The sequence below is a fragment of the Dermacentor variabilis genome, unplaced genomic scaffold (genome assembly GCF_050947875.1).
Source record: "Dermacentor variabilis isolate Ectoservices unplaced genomic scaffold, ASM5094787v1 scaffold_13, whole genome shotgun sequence".
In the NCBI taxonomy this organism is placed as follows: domain Eukaryota; kingdom Metazoa; phylum Arthropoda; class Arachnida; order Ixodida; family Ixodidae; genus Dermacentor; species Dermacentor variabilis.
The window spans coordinates 2664354-2684178 of record NW_027460291.1 but is presented as its reverse complement, the minus strand read 5'-3'; the positions used below and the strand labels follow the sequence as shown (position 1 = coordinate 2684178).

At 49.1% G+C, this 19825-nt stretch overlaps 1 pseudogene; it reads left to right on the top strand.

Moving 5' to 3' along the window:
- The first annotated feature begins 359 nt into the window (after window positions 1–359).
- On the top strand, window positions 360–6838 carry LOC142566785 (uncharacterized; annotated as a pseudogene).
- Window positions 6839–19825: the final 12987 nt, after the last annotated feature.

Here is a 19825-nt window from a genome sequence, read left to right as displayed (position 1 = left end):
AGTACACACTGCGCTACAGAAACGGCAAAAACATGGAAGTTGCCGACGCACATTCAAGGCTTGCACTTCTGGTCAAGCATAATGACGACACTGAAGAATGTCTTGCAGTGTTTGAGGCAACGCCTCTCACTGCGAGCCAAGTTGCTGCTGCGACTAAAAGGGACCGCTTTCTTTTCAAAGTCGTGCAGTTCACCTTATCTGGCTGGCCTACGCACCATGATGGTAAATGTCAGCACTTTTACTTTCGTGGAAACGAACTATCGTACGAGCAAGGCTGTGTCACGTGGGGCCAGCGAGTGATCATTCCGGACGAACTTAAAGGAGCAACATTAACATCGCTGCATGAAGAGCACTCTCGAATGCAAAGAATGAAAATGCTTGCTAGGTCGTTTGTTTGATGGTCATCGATTGACAAGAACATTGAAGACACTGTCCGTCGATGTACATTGTGCCAAACGACCATGCCTGCGAGGGCACCGGGTCCATTGCATGCATGGACTTATCCAGCTCGTGTTTGACAGAGAGTCCATGTCGATTTCGCCATGAAGGATGGCTTCAACTTGTTCCGTCTAGTAGACTCTTACTCAAAGTGGATAGAAGTAAAATGCCTTCGCACTATAACGACGTCTCAAAAATAATCGACTGTCTCAAGGAGATATGTGCCGCGTATGGCTACCAGGAGGAACTGATCAGCGATAACGGACCTCAGTTTACTGCGCAGGAGTTCTCAAATTGCGCCTCTTCTCACGGGATTAGACACACACGTACGCCGCCGTACCATGCTTTATCGAACAGGGCAGCAGAAAGGCAAGTTCAAACGACAAAAGCCACTCTACTCAAGCAAGTGCTTCACGATAAGCTAACAGGCCAAAACAGAACTCTGCATCAACGACTTAACAACTTCTTGCTTGCTTACAGGAACACCCCGAATTCCCCGAACAGGAATAACGCCGGTTGAGGTGTTCGTGAAACGACAACCTCGAGTGAAACTTTCACTCCTGATGCCAAGTTTTAACGCGTAAGCGATTCTACTTTCGTAGTCAAAGTCATTGACCATTTTCGTTTTGTGCATATCGACCACTTGAGACGCAGCTGGATTTCTGGACCAAAGACTTCATTCCATCCGTACGTCGCCAAAGAAGCGCATCCTGAGTCCACTCCAAGTGTCCGTATTCAGCGAGATTTTCTATCAACACCCTCCGAAGATAATCCCCCTGCTGACTCCATGATTAGTGGTCCTACTGCGGACCAGCTTGAGGATGTTCGCTTAGCTTCAACTAAGGAAGCGGTATCGTAGCCTGAAGCAAGACAAACAGCAGCGCAGCCAGCAAGTATCACCCCACCAACCATGGCATCACCTGAAGAGGTCCATCTGCGAAGAAGTAACAGCGCAAGGCGCCCTTCTGATCGCTATCAAGCCTCCAATTATGAGCGCGGAAAGAAACGCGTGTAGCTTTAATTAAGGAGGAATATTCTGTATCGACCAGGCGGTATGATAGAATTTACCGTGAATGACGCGGGCCTGACCGGCATGCAGCGTTATCTATAAGAGTACGCTGCTGCCTCGAATAAAGGGCTCTTTGCGTTGCTGCCACAGAAGCGTCTGTCTGCTGCTTAGAATAGAACACTGACAATCGACCACTTGGTCAGACGTCCCTTGTTAAGCATCGGATGAACACAGGTGATACTGTTTCCATTCACCGCCGACCGTATCGCGGATCCACGGCAGAGCGGCAACTTATTCAGCAGGAAGTAAACAAGATGCTCGCCAGAGGCATTGTGGAACCCTCGTAGACTCCTTGGTGGTCGCCGGTCGCGCTCGTCAAAAAGAAAGATGGCAGGTGGCGTTTCTGCGTTGATTGCCGCCACCTAAACCGAATTACTGAAAAGGACATTTACCCTTTACCACGAAACAAGGTGCAGCAGTGGCGTAGAGGTAGAGTATCAGGCTCGCGTGCAAGAGGACCGTGGTTGGAATCCCGGTGCGACGCAATTTTCCACCGGATAAAAAAAATCCACGTGTTGATAAAATTGCATAAACAGGCCTTGAGTGCGGCCTGATCCGGGAGACCAGAACCGGCAACTCGCTACCTAACCAGAGCAGGATTGGCCACCCTGGTGCAGTACTTGGCCACAACCTCCCATATGAATACAACAATCAAACCCCGGCCCTCAGTCCCCTGCAGCTGCGAAGCAACTGAACACGGCGGTTGTCAGACCTGTGACGCTGCAGAGGGTGCTAAGAATACCTGGGTCTGACTAGGCCGCCATTGGAATCTCCATCTGGAAACCTTTAACGCTAAAACGCTATCTAGTGAAGTGATTCTAGCAGTGCTATTGGAGGAATTAGAGGGAAGTAAATTGCATATAATAGGACTCAGTGAAGTTAGGACGACAAAAGAAGCCTATACAGTGCTAAAAGGCGGGCACGTCTTGTGCTACCGGGGCTTCGCGGAGAGACTAGAACTAGGAGTCGGATTCCTGATTAATAAGAATATAGCTGGTGACATACAGGAACTCTATAGCATTAACGAGAGGGTGGCAGGTCTTGTTGTGAAACTTAATGAGAGGTACAAATTGAAGGTCGTACTGTTCTACGCCCCTACATCCAGTCATGGTGACCACGAATTTGAAAGCTTCTATGAAGACGAGGAGTCAGCGATGGGTAAAGTCAAAACAAAATACACTATACTGATGGGCGACATCAATGCCAGCGTAGGCGAGAAGCACGCTAGAGACAAGTCAGTGGGGGAATATGGCATAGGCTCTAGGAATAGCAGGGGAGAGTTAATAGCAGAGTTTGCGGAACAGAATAATATGCGGATAATGAATACCTTCTTCCGCAAGCGGGATAGTCGAAAGTGGACGTGGAGGATCCCGAATGGCGAGACTAGAAATGAAACAGAACTTGTACTCTGCGCTAACCCTGGCATCATATAAGATGTGCACGTGCTCGGCACGGTGGGCTACAGTGACGATAGGATGGGAAGAACTCGAATTAGCTTAGACCCGAAGAGGGAACGGAAGCAACTGGTACATAAGAAGCCGATCAATGAGTTAGCGGTAAGAGGGATAATAGAGGAATTCCGGATCAAGCTACAGGTTAGTCCGGAATGCAGGTTGGCCCATCGTATAGATTATACTGTACGATTTCAGTAAAAATACTGTAAGATATCTATAGCGACGCCACAGCCACCGTAGTCCTCCATAAAGAAAGCAAGAAAATCCCAATAAAGAAAGGCGTCAGGCAGGGAGATACGATCTCTCGAATGCTATTCACAGCGTGTTTAGAGGAGGTATTCAGAGACCTGGATTGGGAAGAATTGGGGATACGAGTTAAAGGAGAATACCTTAGTAACTTCCGATTCGCTGATGATATTGCCTTGCTTAGTAACTCAGGGGACCAACTGCAATGCATGCTCACTGACCTGGAGAGGCAAAGCCGAAGGGTGGGTCTGAAAATTAATCTGCAGAAAACTAAAGTAATCTTTAACAGTCTCGGACGAGAACAGCAGTTTACAATAGGGAGCGAGGCACTGGAACTGGTAAGGGAATACATCTACTTAGGACAGGTAGTGACTGCGGATCCAGATCGAGACTGAAATACTCAAAAGAATAAGAATGAGCTGGGGTGCGTTTGGCAGGCATTCTCAGATCATGAACAGCAGGTTGCCATTATCCCTCAAGAGAAAAGTGTATAATAGCTGTGTCTTACCAGTACTCCCCTACGGGGCAGAAACCTCGAGGCTTACGAAAAGGGTTCTACTCAAATTGAGGACGACGCAACGAGCTATGGAAAGAAGAATGATAGGTGTAACGTTAAGGGATAAGAAAAGGGCAGATTGGGTGAGGGAACAAACGCGAATTAATGACATCTTAGTTAAAATCAAGAAAATGAAATCGGCATGGGCAGGACATGTAATGAGGAGGGAAGATAACCGATGGTCATTAAGGGTTACGGACTGGATCCCAAGGGAAGGGAAGCGTAGCAGGGGGCGGCAGAAAGTTAGGTGGGCGGATGAGATTAAGAAGTTTGCAGGGACGGCATGGCCACAATTAGTACATGACCGGGTTTGTTGGAGAAGTATGGGAGAGGCCTTTGCCCTGCAGTGGGCGCAACCAGGCTGATGATGATGAGGGACAACATGGCCACAATCAGTACATGACCGGAGCAGTTCGAGAAGTATGGGAGAGGCCTTTTCCCCGCAGCGGGTGTAACCAGGCTGATGATGATGATAGTTTATACACTAAAAAAAAATCAGTCATTACGCTTTGGTACAGTTGCGAAGCCCGCAGTGTTTGATTTGTATTTGCTGCGAGTGTGTGGTGGTTGCCCGTGACTTGTTATTGCTCGCGGGTGATATTGAGACTAACCCCGGTCCCGAAATGGCAACTATTCTTGCAGAGCTCAAGAAATTGGACGCTGGTCAGAATAAACTACTGACAGAGGTACAAGGCATGAAAGCTCAACTTCTCGTAACTAGGAACGCTATCTCTGAACTCAGTACACGGCTGACTAGTGTCGAGACCAACTGTCGGCGTATTGAGCCTATGCGACGGCAGCTGAAAACCTTACAGACAGACACACTAAATACTGCCAATCAAATGGTAAAACTGGAAAGCCGTTTTGGTGATGCTGAGAACCAGTCAAGATGCAATCATTTCTTGTTCTTCTCTATTCCAGATACTAACCCAAAAGAATCTTTCGCGAGTTCCGAAGAAATAGTCATTCGCCAATGCTCTGGGCACCTGAACTTCACATTAAATCCCCAATTAATTTAACGCGCACATCGACTGGGCAGACAGAGCCAAGGTCGAAACCGTCCAATTATTGTTAAATTCAATTCCTTCAAAACTTAAGAAGCGATTTTATCTAATGGCCGTAAATTAAAAGGTACTCCTTACGGCATTACGAAGACTACTCCCGCCAGGTCCAAAATGCGCAGAGGCATCTTATCGCCTTTGCAAAAAACAAATGTATGCCTTATTCACTTCATTACAAAACATTGCGCATCAACTCCAACCGATATGTCTTTTACGAGTCATCTCAAGGTGTCCAAGAAATAACAAAACTATCACGCCGTCAAAAACTGCCTCACTGTGCTACACCTGCCACTCCTTCAATTCCGTCATTTTCAGTTATCTACACTAACATACGAAGCATCCTTGCAAAACGTGATACTATATCAAATCTTGTCTTATCATCCGAAGGCAACCTGCTCATACTAACCGAAACATGGCTCTCAGATGACGTTCTTGATACTGAAATATTAGAAGACCTGCTTAACTTTGAATTAATCCGCAAATTTCGGCAAGGACGCAGAGGAGTAGGCGTCCTTATAGCCATTAGAAAAGAACTATTGTTTTCCACGATTGACATGAGCTCGGACTTCGAAATTTTGTGGATCCTCTGTCGTGCCAAACCTGTACAACTACTTGTAGGTGTATGCTACCGCCCCCTAGCAGTTCTGCAGATTTTCGCATGAAACTGAGTAACATCCTAAGCAAGCTAGTTCAAAAAATACCCTATCGCGCACGTACTGCTATTCGGGGACTTCAATTATCGAAACATTGATTGTTCTTACCCTTAAACAACTACCGGTAGCACTGAATCCAAAGAGTTCGTTAATGTCTGTCTGAATTAAAACCTTTCACAACTGGTAACTGAACCAACGTGTGTCACACATAATGCCAACATTCTAGCCCTAGTACTGTCTTCAAATCTTGAAACACTATCGTCTCTTACTGTAAAGAAATAAGTGATCACAAAGTAATTCATGCTACATACACCTTATTCCCGACTCCGCGCCATACTCATAAAAAACAATCCGCCTTGACGATAAAGGCAATTACCCGGCAATAAATAATGAATCTGAACAATTCTACGAGGAATACAAAACGGCCTTTCAACACCAATCTGTTCAAGAAAATTGGTATTTTTTTTCAGGAAAAAGTGGCCCTCCTAACTGAAAAATACATACCAACATTATTGGTTCAAGCTAACCGCCATAAACCGTGGTTCACAAGAAATCACTCGAGAATAAGAAAAAGCGCCCTTTTCGACCATGCCAAGCAACACCCGAACGATCACTCGTGGAACAAGTACTACGAAGCTGAACGCATTGATCTATCAGCAATCCGCTTACGCAAATACACTTCCTTTCATTTCCATCTGGCTAAAATGATAGGTGAAAATCCAAAGAAATTCTGGCAAATAATTAACCCGCTGCCATCACGCACTATCTCCTTGCCCTCCTCCGCCACCGCGCTATCATCATCATCCTACACAGCTGCAGGCGCTGGGGCATTAAAGAAGCCTTCTATTAAGAAGAGGCGACGACTCCCCCCACTTCCACGTAGCGACTTCAAAGTCATCATTCGACCCAAGAAAGGCCTTCAGGTGAAGAGTTTCAGCAACCACCAAATATCGAAAGCCGTCTCGGCCGCCTGCGGAGGGAAAGTTGACGATTCGCATTTCATCGTGCGCTTGAGACCCGGCTCCAACATAATTATTGTTAGCACCCCAGATCAGCAGGTCGCTGATATTGCGCGCAAGATCACGCGGATTGTGCTGGGCGGCAACCTTTACGAAGTCAACTCTTACGTTGCGGCAATGGGCGGAGTGGCCCGGGGCGTCAATCATGGTATCGACCCGAATACCCCGGCCGAGGAGCTTATGACTCACCTAAGGGTGAGGACCCAAGGCGTGGAAATCGTGCAGGCCCGCATGCTGGGAAAGACCAATACGGCCGTGATCACGTTCAGCTCTTACGTAGTTCCACGATACGTCTACTACTACGGGGGGGAGACCGAGTGCCACCCCTACAAGCCCACATAACAAATGTGCTATGTGTGCCAGCGCATGGGACACCGATTGGACGCTTGTCCTACCCCGAACGTCAAAATCTGTCCCGCTTGTGGGACGCACGACCCGACGGACGACCACGAGTGCTCGCTCAAGTGCGCCGTCCGCGGCGAAACCCACGCCACGGGGTCTCGCGAGTGCAAGCAAAAGCTAAAAAACAACAGCACTACCACCAAAAAGCATCCTCCACACGGAAGGAGGAAGGAAGAAGACGACAATGATGGAGGAAGGCCAAGGCGAAGCCGCCTGCGGTGGTTCAGCTCGGAATCCTCGGCGAGCCGCTCAAGGTTCCGGTCCCAGTCCAGGTCAAGGTCCTGGTCCCGATCCCGCTCCCAGTCCAGGTCCAGCTCCCGATTCCGCTCGGATGGGCCAAAGCTAGGAGAGAAGCAAAGGCAGCGGCAGCCTTCTACCTCGACATCCACGTCGAAGCAGAAGAACCAATAGGACAGGAAGAACCAAGCCAACAATAACAAGGTGAGCCTGAATCAGTCTAGTACCTCCTCCGCTCAAAATACCTATGAAAATAGTAGATGCTCCCCAGAATGTACGCGCGTCAAGGAAGAAAATAAAAAAACTCAAGGCTCAGGTTAACGACCTACACCAACGCATGCAACGCTCAGAAGCGTTGCTAAGCAAAACAAGCAACAACACACAGGCAGGGCCGAAAAGCGGAACGATAGGCCAGCAGCCCGCCATCTTCATTCCTCCCCCCTCAAGAACCACCACGCCCTCATCGCTCCCCGGTGCGGCCTCGGCAGCGGCAGGCCAGTCAAGTGTAGTCACCCTCGAAGGTATTTACGCTACGATACAACAGATGCTTTAGCAGATGGGCGCATTAAACAATAAAGTCCAGGAGAACACACTAAGCCATGAAGACCTTGAAAGAAGAATACGCAAGGTTGAGTTTCGCTTGCGCAAGCGGGTCGACGACAACAGCAGGAACCTACGCATGAAAGCGTACAGGCGCATAAACAACACGGGTGACGTCAGGGACGCCGACAACTGCGACGGCGGCAGCATGAACGTCAGCAATGGCTAACACCACACGCAGCGCGCCCGAACACCTCGAGTTCTGACTGTGGAATTGTCGCTCTTTCAACAAGAAGGCAAGTTCACTTCAACTCTTCATCCAAAATCACCTATACCCCCCACCCCCCGTCCGCGACATCATCTGCCTTCAGGAGGTCGGGAACCAGCCGATCAGGCTACGGGGTTACTACGTAATTAAACACGCGGGATCACCGAAGGTCGCGGTTTTAGTTCACTAAACGGTGACGGCCGTGGGACATTTTCAACATCATGGCATCATTCATGTTCTAGTGGAAGTCCTCCCGCAGAAGAGGGGCAGATGTAGCACTTTCATACTAAATTTGTACAGTCCACCGAGGGCTCAGAAAGACGACTTCCGCATCATCATTTACGAGAGCGTGAGAGCCGCTGGCTGCAACCAGCTGGTAGTGGTGGGAGACATGAACGCTAGCCACACGATTTGGGGCTACCAACAAGACACGCAAAAGGGGAGGTCGCTCCTCGATGCGGTTGACCAAATGGGCCTCAAATTGATAACCAACCTCCTCCAACCAACCCGAGCAGGCAACAGCGCAAGTCCAGACACGTTTCCGGGCCTGTCATTTGTTAAAAACGTAAGGGAATACCCATGGGCGCACCTGGGCGCGATCACTACATCCTCAGCATCTCGGTATCCACGCCGAAACTCAAGAGAACAAGTGGCGAAATTAGGCTTACGGACTGGGAGGCATTCAGGCAGTACCCCCCGCCCGAAAACGGTATAACGGACATAGCGGAATGGATGCAGCACCTCCGGCACGCCCACATCCAAACCAGTAAAACCATCCAGCGCACGGTCGAGACGCCCGAAGTCGACCACCGGCCCTTACACCTGTGGGAAGCCCGTGAGGGCCTCCTCAAACGGTGGAAACGACAGCGGTTAAACCGTGAACTACGTCTACGAATCGAGAAAATAACAGACGAAGTCAGAAGTTACTCAAACGAGCTGACGCAGCAAAATTGGGTACAGTTTTGCACCTCGCTCAAGGGTAACCTGAGTACGGCGCAGACGTGGGCCATCCTACGTTGCCTGATCGAGCCCGACAAGGCGAAATCGACAACCAGTCGGACGCTTTTAGAAATCGCTCACAAGTTCCCCGGAAACGACCAGGATCTGATTGACACCCTAAAAACCAGATACTTGGGTAGCGACCCCATACAACCCTGCCTCCTAAAATATGAAGGATAACCAAGGCCAGAACTGGACGTTCCGATCACAGAGGAAGAGGTGTATGCCGCGGCACGTGCCTCACAGCGCAACACTGCTCCTGGAGTTGACAAAATCACCAATGTCATGATTAGAAACCTGAGCCCGATAAACATCCAGGACTTGACCGAATACCTAAGCGAGGACCTCTGGAGCAAGAGCTACGTACCGAACGAGTGGAAACACGCGGAAATCATGACCACTCCCAAACCCGGCAAGAAGCCCGCGATCGACGCCCTGCGTCCCGTCTCGCTGACTTCGTGCCTCGGCAAGCTGTACGAGAAGGTCATCGAAAGCCGCCTCCAATATTACATAGAGGACGGTGACCTCTTCCCGCACGCCATGCTTGGATAGGCCGGGACTTTCTGCGCAAGATGCGTTCCTAATCCTAAGGGAAGAAGTTCTCAAGGGCATCCCAAAGGGAGGAGAACACCTCCTGCTCTCATTCGAAGTAAAAGGGGCCTTCGATAACATCTCTCACGAGGCCATTCTCAAGGGACTGAACGACATCAGCTACGGGGAGCGCATCTTTAATTACGTTAAATCGTTCCTGACGGGCCGGACGGCAACCATCGGAATAGGCCAGACTCGATCGGATACGATCGACGTGCCGAACAAAGGAACATCGCAAGGGGCGATAATCTCCCCGATTATCTTCAACGTCGCGACGCTAGCGCTGACCAAAGAGCTGCGGAAGATCCCCGACCTAGGTTACTCCCTGTACGCAGACGACATCACGCTCTGGGCCACCAAGGGCTCCCTAGCTTCGAAAAGAGGCGACTCTTCAAGAGGCCGTGACGGCCGTGGAGAGATTTGAGGCAGCGAGAGGGATGCGTTGTGCGCCCGAAGTCCGAGGTGATCCGGGTGCACGGAGCAGGAATCTACAAGTCCTACATCGACCTCTATCTTGAGGGCCAGAAGATCACGGAAGCCAATAAGACTAGGATTCTGGGTTTTTGGATCCAGAGCAATCTGAAAGCCTCCCACACCTTCCAAACCCTAAGGTCTGCCACCAACCAGATCTCGCGGATTATAAAACGAATTACAAGAAGCCGCAAGGGCATGCGAGAAGAGGACATGCTTCGCCTCGTTCAGGCTCTGGTGATCAGCAGAATAACGTATAGCATGCCGTATCACTATCACTCGCTAAGCAAACGCGACCAAGAACAAGTCGATGCCATCACCAGAGGCGCGTACAAAACGGCCCTGGGTCTCCCTGTCAGCACCTCAAACGAGAAGTTAGCGGCCCTCGGGATCCACAACACCTTCGCTGAGCTGTCAGACGCGGTTATGGCTTCGCAAAAGACCAGACTAGAGAAGACGGCGGTGGGCAGAGCCATCCTTCACCGAACCGGAACGGCAACGGAGCTCCGTGACCTCGATGGGCAACGATCACTCCCTCCGGAGGTCAGAGGCAAGATCAAGGCGAACCCGATACCGAAGCACATGAGCCATGAACTCCATGAAGGACGACGCAAGGCTCACGTCGACAGACAGCGTCGGCAATTCAAGGGTTACCCGTACGTAACGTACGTGGACGTGGCGGCGTACCCTGTAGGGGGCCTCTTCGCGGTAGCCACCGTGAACGGGAGAGACAACTTCTTGACCCTCGCGGCCTCCGTAAGGGCAGAGACCCCAGCTGCGGCTGAGACCATAGGCGCGGCGCTCGTAATAAAGCAAGAGGACAGGGTAGGCGGGGAAGTCCATGTCGTTACCGACTCGCAGCAGGCCTGCCGTAACTTTACCAACGGACGAACACCGCTGCTGGCGGCTCAGATTCTAGGCCCGAGGCTGCAAGAATACCATCAAATCACGTGGACGCCGGGGCACCCGGGTCTGCAGGAGAACGAAAGGGCGAACTCCCTAGCTCGAGCGCCAATCAACTGAGCGGGGCAAGAGGAATCGTCTCATCAATCCCCACCCTTTTCCTTCATGCCCCTGCCGTCCAATTACTGCGACCGACTCGAGATCCGGCGACTCAACCGCAGGATTTATCCTCCGCCTCACAAAAAGCTCAGCACTGAAGATGGCGTAGCTCTCCGACTTATTCAGACCGACACATTTACAAACCTACACAGATACAGTAAAATGTTCCCACATACATATCGCGGCATCTGCCCCTGGTGCGGCGAAACACGCCCTACACTCTTTCACATCTTGTGGGGGTGCGGGGGCAAACCTCAACACTTAAAGACGCCTAGCGCGTCATTTGAGCGGTGGGAGGTAGAGGTGACCGGCGATACCCTGGCGGGACAAGAAGCTCTCCTCCAGCAAGTACGTCGATCAGCCATGGCCAGTGGAGTCCTGGAATGAGGACACCACCCACTCGACCTCAAGAGCAACCACCTCGATGGTTCAAATAAATATTTCTCTCTCTCTCTCTCCTTGCCGAATGAACAGGGTCAAATCTTTTCAGACTCTGACATTGCTAACACATTTATTACAGCCTTTTCTTCAGTGTTCACTAACGAACCAGACACTCCCTTACCTACGTTTCTTGCGCCGTCTCTACCTACAATGCCGGCTATCACTTTCTCCATACATGGAATTTCAAATATAATAGATAACATTAAACTTTCGTCATGCGCAGGTCTCGACGAAATCACATCCAAGTTTTTAAAAAACACGAAGTTCATCTCTGCAGCATGCTTAACATCGTTGTTTTCTAAGTCATTGTCTTCTGGAAACCTCCCGAACGAGAGGAACATGAGCAAGGTCGTTCCAGTCTAGAAATCGGGCAATCAAAGTTTGCCTTTGAACTACCGCCCCATTTTCATCACGTCGGTGCCCTGTATGATCATAGAACATGTTATCAACACCCACATAATTAACTTCCTTGATACTAACAATTTCTTTGACGAATCCCAGCACGGATTCCGCAAGTGACAAACTTGCGAAACACAATTGGCTATTTTTCTTCACAATCTACACTCAGATATCGATATTAACATACAAACTAACGCAATTTTCCTTCACTTCGCAAAAGTATTCGACAAAGTAGCCGACCAAAGACTGCTCCCAAAACTTTCGCAGTTAAACCTACATCCTGCTGTTTGAACATGTATAGAACAATTCCTCACTAATCGCATGCAGCCGGTGTACGTAAATAACAATACTTCCGAGCCCCTACCAAAAACGTCAGGCGTCCCTCAGGGCTCAGTACTAGGCCCCCTCCCATTTTTAATATACATCAGTGATCTACCATTGTACGTGTCGTGCAAAATCTGCATCTACGGTGATGACTGTGTCATTTACCGCTAAGTTACTAGCGATAATAATCAAACCGCCTTTCAGGAAGACTTAAAAAATATTCAAACTTGGTGTCAATGTTGGTTAATGGTCCTAAGCCCTACTAAATGTAAAGCAATGTCGTTCTCCCGCCGTTCTAACCCCTTCGTATTTCAATACGAAATCACTAACGTACAAATTCAGTGTGTAAACAATCAGAAGTACCTGGGTGTTACCTTCTCAAATAATCTGGACTGGTGTGTGCATGTGACTAACGTTATCTCTTCAGCTAACAGATCACTTGGGTTCCTACTACGTTACTTCAAAAACGCACCACAGCATGTGAAACTATTAGCTTATAAGACACTAATACGACCCAAAGTAGAATACGCATCAGCCATTTGGAGCCCTCGCCAGACTTTCGTCATTACTGCCCTTGAGGCATTTCAGAATTGGGGGCCATCCGGTTCATTCACCCCGCTTTTTCATACGATGTCAGCGTAACTTCATTAAAAGCTGCATCTGGGTTACAAACCCTTTCCCACCGCCGTTTAATTGCCAGCTTATCATTATTTCAGAAATTCTACCACAGCATACTCAATCGGGCACCATATATCTTGCCACCATCACGCATATCCCATCGCATATGACATTCCTTAAACATAGCTCGTCCACACGAGCGCACTGCCACTTCGGCATCTTCTTTTTTCCCTCAAATAGCCAAGGACTGGAATGGCCTTGCGCACATCATCGTTTCTATAATCAGCTCATCTGCCTTCATAGACGAAGTTGCCTCGCATTATGCCTTGTAACATTTTGATATTCTTTGTTTTTCATATTTTTGTAACCTACCCCTTCTGCAATACCCCGAAGAGGGGTCTTTCAGGAAACAAGGTGAAAGTGAAAAGTGAAAGTGAAATCCCACAAGTAACGTCAGAAGAAGTAAAGAAAGCCTTGAGAGCTATGTAAAGGAGGAAGGCAGCTGGGGACGATCTGGTAACAGAAGATTTGTGGAAGGATTGTCGGCAGATTGTTCTAGAAAAACTGAAAAAATGCAAAGGGGGAGCCGTATGCAAAAATCCTAAAAGATATCTATAAGAGCTCCACAGCCGGCGTAGTCCTCCATAAAGAAAGCAACAACATCCCAATAAAGAAAGGCGTCAGGCAAGGAGATACGATTTCTCCAATGCTATTCACAGCGTGTTTACAGGAGGTATTCAGATACCTGGATTGGGAAGAATCGGGGATAAGAGTTAATGGAGAATACCTTAGTAACTTGCGATTTGCTGATGATATTGCCTTGCTTAGTAACTCAGGGAACCAATTGCAATGCATGCTCACTGACCTGGAGAGGCCAAGCAGAAGGGTGGGTCTAAAAATTAATTTGCAGAAAAAGAAAGTACTGTTTAGTCTCGAAAGAGAACAGCAGTTTACGATAGGTAGCGAGGCACTGGAAGTGGTTAGGGTATACACCTACTTAGGACTGGTAGTGAGCGCGGATCTGGATCATGAGACTGAAATTATGAAAAGAATAAGAATTGGTTGGGGTTCATTTGGCAGGCATTCTCAAATCATGAACAGCAGGTTGCTAATATCCCTCAAGAGAGAAGTGTATAACTGCTGTGTGTTACCAGTACTCACGTACAGGGAGAAACCTGGAGGCTTACGAAAGGAGTTCTACTTAAATTGAGGACGACGCAAAGAGCTATGGAAAGAAGAATGATGGGTGCAACGTTAAGGGATAAGAAAAGAGCAGATTGGGTGAAGGAACAAACGTGAGTTAATGGCATCTTAGTTGAAATCAAGGAAAAGAAATGGGCATGGGCAGGACATGTAACGAGGAGGGAAGATAACTGATGGCCATTAAGGATTACGGACTGGATTCCAAGGGAAGAGAAGCGTAGCATGGTGCGGCAGAAAGTTAGGTGGGCGGATGAGATTTAGAAGTTTGCAGGGACAACACGGCCACAATTAGTACATGTCCGCGGTAGTTGGAGAAGTATGGGAGCAGCCTTTGCCCTGCAGGCTCATAGTGATGATTATGATGAATAAAATACGCTCTTGATTGTTTTCACGGTACCAAGTACTTTATCCATCCACCTTCGATCTGGTTATTCGCATGTTTCCGTCGATGAGCAAGACCAAGAAAAGATCGCTTTCGTCAGTCCAGATGACCTCGGCCAATTCAATTGAGGTTATGCCGTTCGGTTTATGCAATGCCCCCGCTACGTTCGAACGGATGATTGACTGCCTGATCAAGGTTTCAGAATGATGAACTTGCCTTTGTTACCTCGACGACGTCCTTGTGTTTTCTCCTAGATTTGAGACGTAGCTTGAGCGCGTCGCAGCTATCCTGACATCTTCCACAAGGCTGGACTCTAATTAAACTCATGGAAGTGCCCCTTCGGGGAGGAAAGATTAGAGTGCTAGGCCATCTCTTCGATGCATCCGGAGTGCAAACCGAACCGGAGAAGTTTCGAGCAGTAACGGCTTTTCCTGTACCTCAGTCTGTCAAAGACGTCTGTAGTTTGGTGGGGCTTTGTTCTTATTTCCGACGATTCGTGGAAGATTTCGCAGCAATCGCTCGACCGCTCACTGAACTTCTGAAGAAAGACGTGCCTTTTAGGTGGGGTTCCCCCCAGGCTGCCGCATTTTCAAGCCTTATCACGATTCTCACCAATCCGCCGGTCTGGGCCCACTATGATCCTCCGCACCTACAGAAGTCCGAACCGATGCCAGTGGTTATGGGAACGGCACCGTCCTATCGCAACGTCAACACGGACACGATTGCGTTATAGCCTATGCTAGCCGGCTCCTGACAACTGCAGGGCGCAACTATTCATTTACCGAGCGCGAATGTCTTGCTCTCATCTCGGGTGTTTCAACGTTACGCCTATATTTATATGGCAAGCCCTTCTCAGTAATCACACACCATCATGCGTTCTGTTGGCTTTCGACGGTTAGGGAACGTCTGGCCGGCTCAGTGGTGGGGCCCTCCGACTACAAGAATATCCCTACACAGTGACTTACCAGTCGGGACGCCAACACCAAGACGCAGATTTCCTCTCTCGCTACCGAGTCGAAGACGCGACTTCTACGTCTCATACTGACACCGACGCCTGTGTTCTCTCTGCTTTTCCACTGCTCCATGTAGTCGACGAGCAGCGCCGGGACCCATCCTTGCGTATCATCATTGACAGCCTGGAATCGTCACTTGCGGACAGTTCCCTTCGCTTATTCGCACTTCAAGATGACGTACCCTACCGCCACAACGTTCACCCCGACTGCCCTTCATTACTCCTTGTGATCCCTAAACACCTTCGCTCGGCTGCTCTCCACGAACTTCACGACCTCCCCACTGCCGGTCACCTGGGTGTGTCAGCTAGGTACCTACGACCGGATTCGCCAACGCTTCTTTTTACCAGAGCTTGTTCGCCGCTGTTGGAAGATACGCAGCTGCGTGTGAGAAATGCCAGTGACGCAAGACATCATCGACGCTGCCAGCTGGGTACCTTCAACCACTCGACATTCCCACGGAACCATTCTTTCGCGTTGGTTTGGACTTACTTGGCCCTATTCCTCTTTCTACCTCTGTGAACAGGTGGATCGCTGCGGCCGCGGATGATGCCACGCGCTACGCCATCACCCGAGCGCTTTCTACAAGCTGCGCCACAGATGTCGCCAATTTTCATCTACGCAATGTGATTTTCTTACATGGAGCTCCTCGGCAACTTCTCACAGACCGTGGCCCGACATTGCTATGAAAAGTTATCGCGGACATCCTGCAGTCCTGTGCCCCGAGGCACAAGCAATTTACGTCATACCATCTGCAAACAAATGGCCTCAGAGAGTGTCTCAATCGCATACTCACAGATATCTTCGCGAAATATGTCTCTTCAGACCACACTGACTGGCACCTCGCTCTACCGTCTGTCACATTTGCTTATAATTTCTCGCACCACGACACAGCCGGTTATTCCCCATTTTTCCTTCTGTTCGTCCGAGAACCAGCACAGCCCCTCGACGCAACCCTCCTTGTTCACGCTGCACCAACCAGGGAATATGCACTTGACGCCATCGCCCGTTGTGGTCACGCAAGGGAAATTGCCCGTGACCACCTTCTAAAATCCCAAGAGAGTCAAGAGCGTTTGTACGACCTGCGACACAGAGCCGTGCACTCCCCGCCTGGTTCTTTGGTGCTTGTATGGTCTCCGTCACGTCAGGTCGGCCTGTAAGAAAAAACTGCTGTCTCGTTATACAGGCCCATACCGAGTGCTTCGTACCATGACTCCGGTCACTTACGAGATCGTCCCTGACGCTCCATCTTCTTCCCAGTCGAGTGATATCGTGCAGGTTGCTGGATTGACGCCGCAACTCCCTCCCAGTGATGACATTTACGACGCTCCGGGACGTCGCTTCTTGCGCCAGGGTATTATGCTACATGCCTGCGGCATTTGATTGTTTGAACGAGGCACGTGGGCCCCATTACTCTATAAAAGAGAAGGAAGAACGAACTAGTCTCGCGCTGTGAATCTAACCTGTCAGCGCTGCAACCGCTGTTGTAAATATAACCTGTAAATAGTTGCCCGTCTTACTGACTCGTCCTTCGCGTAACAGTATCAAAGCGGCGGTCTTTAAGCTGGGCTTTCAGTTTTGCAAAAAAAGCTTAGTCAGCGCGAGCCAGATTTAGTGAGTATAGGGTCCTTGTGAAGGAAAAACGTAAGATAATAAGACCAGCCAACTGGTACCGCTCCTAAAACCTGGAAATTACCCTCTAGAGATTACTGCATACCACCCAATCGCGCTGGCAAGAACCATTGGGAGGGGAACGGAAAAAATTTTCCTCTGTAGAATTGAATGGTTCCTGGAATGTTCCTGGAATGAACTTAACGCAGACGCCATGGCTGGTTTTCCACGTAACCGATGCTCTATTGACTACGTCATCGATCGCGTTACAAAGGTTCGACATCAAAAGGCGTGTAAGCGGTTATCGGTCCCCATGTTACTAGATATAAACGACACATACGACAATGTTCTTCATGAGGCCATATTTGAGGCTCTGGAAATAGTTTGGCTCGGCGATCGACGCTATTGTTCGACACGCAGTTACTTACATATGTTGTCTCTCTTTCTGAATCCGAATACAGTCCAATTTCTGAACACTACACACACAGTGGAGTTCCGCAGGCTGATGTCTTCAGCCCCACACTCTTCATCCTAGTGCTCATTGGTCTCGAAGAGCGCCTACCAAATAAGCTTAAGTTGTCAATACAATCCAATCACATCTACCTTTGAGACTCTGGCGTGACAGGTCCTTAGGTGCGTGCAAGGCTACAGAAATCTGCGACGTTGATATCGACATACCTTAGCAACCAAACCTGCAAGATCTTTCCCCGGAAAAATGTGCATTGGTCGTGTTCAGCCGGAAACCAATGACTTCATCAATGGAAAAAATGTCTCTTATGTTAGCACGCACAGATTCTTAGGGGTAATCGTCGACCGTGACCTCTGTTGGCGTCCTCATGTGGCCTACCTACAAAAAGCGCCTGACAGCCATGTCTCAGCCATCCATTTCGCCCAAGAAAAACTTTGAGTATTTCTGTACTCTGGTTGGTACAACTATACAGGATGCTCTTGCTCAGATATCTGAGGCACAGCTTGTCAGTGCAGACCAATATTTGCAAAACTAACATTCGTACAATTGAAAGTGCTAAGGTACAGGCGCTTAATGTATGCCTAGGGTTACCACGATGTACATCTACAGCTGAGACCATCGCTATTGCGTATGACTACCCACCTACGATTCACATTGTTATGAAAGCGCTCAGAGCCCCCATCAGGTACCTGTTCACGCCCCTTTCCACTATTTCGTCTCAATGCCAGAAGACCGACCACGCGCCTCTTTTTGTGAGACGAGACTGCCTTATCGTGTACAACTTCTATCAGATTACACAGCTGCCGCGAGAGTTCCGCTTCCCCTTGCTGCTCGGTTCAGCCACAAGTTCGACTGACAGCACCAGGAGTTCGAACAAAGGCACAACTCTCATCACCAGCTCTCAAGCAACTTTCGTAGTTCCTGGTGTAAGAAAAATGCAACGATCATATCTATATGTACTCTGATGGTTCAACTACCGTGGAAAGGTCTGCATGATGAGTGATTTTTCCTGCGAAAGCACCTACCGCAACGTTCAAGACATCTCATCAGACGGCATCGACACCGCGGAGTTTGCTGCTATTCGTAGTGCACTTCAAATAATTCGTAAGGAGCCACCTCAAACAGGGAGTGTTATCAGCAATTCCAAGGCAGGTCGGCAGTGCTTGTTTTCCGCCTTATGCCGTGTGCCCTACGAACAACTAGATTTAGAAATGCTAGAGCTCCTTCATTGCCTCGTCCAGCAAGAAAGGACACGACATCACTTTCAGTGGTTTCCTAACCACTATAGCGTAATGGCCAACGAACATGCCCATGAAGCTGTTCGATCTGCTCATGAAGACGGCATGCAGGAACCAATCCCGTTGGCAAGAACGGATGCAGCAGCGAAACTTCAAGTGCATGAAAATCATGCCTTACAGTCGTTGTGGAACACACCTAACTTCCAGCCCACACGTCTAAATTGGCTGGACCATAGTCTTTGACTATTCCGACCCGAGACAAGAGTACTTTGCCATCTGTGGCTTCGCGTCGCTTTTACCAAATCCTTTGCTTTCCCCATCAACATGGAATATATTACTGCGTGTGACCAGTGCGAAAGTCAGGAAACTATTGAACACGTTCTTTGCCGTTGCCCTCGATGCAACGCACTGAGCCAGACACTCCCGCCCGCGCTATTCCCTCTTGACTACCGGCTGCTTTCGGAGCAGACAGTCCTGGAACGCCGGCCTATAATGTGGTCCCAATACAAGTCAGTCAAGGCACTCTTGAAGTTTCTGCATTCGAGTGGCCTATTAAAGAGACTATAGTTCTTACGGTTGTTTCTCTCCTCCTCAATTTATTTTTTACCGTGCTTTTGCTTTGTCTCTCCGCTATACTTCCCGAAATTTATTTCCCCTCACGCTTCACCCAGTGCAGGATAGCATACCGGAAACTCTTCTTAGTAACCTCCTTGCCTTTTTCACCCCGTTCTTCTATGTCTTTTTTCAAATTTAAATAGAAATATATATTTAATAGTAAGTGTACAGCGGTAGCGTAGAGGTAGAGTGTCCGCCTCGAGTGCAAAAGGACCATGGTTCGAATCGCAGTGCCACGGAATTTTCCACCGGATTAAAGAAATCCGCGTGTTGATAAAATTGCATAAACTGGCCTTGAGTGCGGCCTGATCCCGGTGACCAGAACCGGTAACGCACTCCCTCACCAGCGCAGGATTGGCTACCCTGAGGCAGTACTTGGCCACAACCTCCTATATGAATACAACAATCAAACCCCGGCCCACAGTCCGCAGCGGCTGCGAAGCAACTGA